Source organism: Cyclopterus lumpus, chromosome 5 (genome assembly GCF_009769545.1).
Source record: "Cyclopterus lumpus isolate fCycLum1 chromosome 5, fCycLum1.pri, whole genome shotgun sequence".
NCBI classification, from domain to species: Eukaryota; Metazoa; Chordata; class Actinopteri; order Perciformes; family Cyclopteridae; genus Cyclopterus; species Cyclopterus lumpus.
This window is the reverse complement of record NC_046970.1, coordinates 11,576,131-11,578,415: the sequence shown is the minus strand read 5'-3', so window position 1 is coordinate 11,578,415 and position 2,285 is coordinate 11,576,131.

The window sequence follows — 2,285 nt, the reverse complement described above, 5'->3', positions numbered from 1 at the left end:
TTTTCCTGTGCTGAAGTGAGGGTCCCGGGACAGAGGATATTGTATGTACAGATTGTAAAGCCCTCAGAGGCAAATTCATGATTTTGGGCGAAACAAAATAAATTTAATTAGTTGATCAACAGAAAAGTAAGTCCTTTTTGAGCAAAAGGGGTTATGACTTCTTACAACGAGTTGGTGGTTGTATTAGTTATTTTTGTTAAAGAGTCAGTCAGACAAGACGTCAGCTTGGCCGTTTGAGGATTGTCAATACCATTTTTCACATTTAATTTGATTAAAATTGTACTTTTTATATACCAAACAGGACCTCTCCACAGGCCCACTCATTGCTGTTGGTCATTTACTTTGCATACCCTGTCAGGAAAGCTAAAACGTGGACTGAAACTGGATAAGGTATGAAGATCTATACAGGGATAGATATAGTTAGGGGCAGGGCAGAGGACAGACGGAGTGAGACCGGCCAGGCATGAGATGGGGAACAGTCTAAATGCAGACAGTGATACACGGCTTGGCAGAGGGTCATGCTAATCTTAGCTCTTTCTCAGAGGTGAGAAGAGGGGTCTGTCTATATTTGCTGCCATAAATAAGCATACTGACACAGTTTTAGGTGGCCTTCCAGGCAGCCCTTAAGGGCAGCTAGGCCGTGCTGATTATTCTTAGATTGTGGTGTATAGAGAGAGTATAGGGTGACAATGCCTATAAATTGATTTACTTATTGCACTTTCTTCTCAAAAGGGGTTACATGTGTGAGTCTATTGACGAACACCCGCTTTAATCACAGTCAGTGAATTTACAAGCACAGCAGGAGAGTAGACCAGGTGCAAAGCTATACCTATCGGTCCTTTTGGTGATTGTGGGTTCTTGCTGTATTTGGTCTCAGAGCCTGTGACATACACTGACACCTGTGGGGGTTTATTAGTCTAACACCTCATTTTGAATTCCCTTTGAAAACACACACTATCATAGAGAGTATTGTGTAAAACTGTGCCACTGGAAAAGAGTGTTTTATTATATCGAGCATAGCACAACATATGGGAACAAAATCCCACGTATGTGTGCAAAGACACACAACTTACATTTTGCATGATCAGATAGTACCTGCAGTTTAGATAAGATACTGCCACCTGTTGGTGGTTTGAAAGTAATACAAGCTGGCTTTTGTTGAAGAAAACAGGAGATAAAAAGCTTAGCACTTTCTACTTTGGGCATGTCTGAACAATATATTCTATTCAAATCATTGAATAACTTAATGATGTATTCAGAGTCTCTATTAAGATGTATAATAATAAATACATCTAATCCACAGACACTAAAATTGTGAAAATCACAAGATTTGAGTGCCTGTGGATTACAATTTATGACATAGTGAAAGTGTCTACAATTTGATAAAGATGATGTGCACATAATAGCAGTAACAATAGCCTATTATTTATTCACCAAATGGTTTGAATAAAGTTTCGAGCTCAAATAAACGTTTGCAGACCAACAGAGAGAAAATAAACTAGTGTAAATTCTTTATCTTTTTCATAACCCAAACTTAAAATAACAAAAAAGGCCTTTGCAGTCAAGGCAACTGAGAGGGATTGCTTCAGGATTTCTTCTAGGAAACGCCCTATGGTTAATAGCTTTCTAAATGTTTTATGTGATGTAATAAATGTCTACATGATGTGATTTTCTGCTCATGTTAGGGTTGAAGACCCATACAAAGGGGAACACTTTGGGCCTCATCATGATGTAGATACAGACTTAATATGCAGAGGAGTAATGTTTTATACCTCTGTATGTTCTTCAGTGAAGCCACGTCAAAGCCAAACACATGTGTGCTTCCTCCCCGGAGTCGTTGTGACTTCACATCTCATAGGGTCCATTGGACCTGGCGGTGTCTGATGCCTGGTGAGCTGGCCTCCCACGTTGGCCCTGCTGATGCGCCCCGCCCCCCCCCTCCTCTCTACCTCCTTCTGTTTCATGGATTGGAGTTCCATTCATACATTGTCATATTCATGTAATGTGTTTATGTAACTTTGTAATGCTGTTCATTCTGTACACATGACATCTATTGCATCTGTCCATCCGGGGAGAGGGATCCTCCTCTGTTGCTCTCCTGAAGGTTTCTTCCCTTTTTTCCCTGTGAAAGGTTATTTTTGGGGAGTTTTTCCTGATCCGATGTGAGGTCCTGGGACACGGATGTCGTATGTGTACAGATTGTAAAGCCCTCTGAGGCAAATTTGGAATTTGTGATATTGGGCTATATAAAATAAACTGAATTGAATTGAAAATGTGGGTATGAG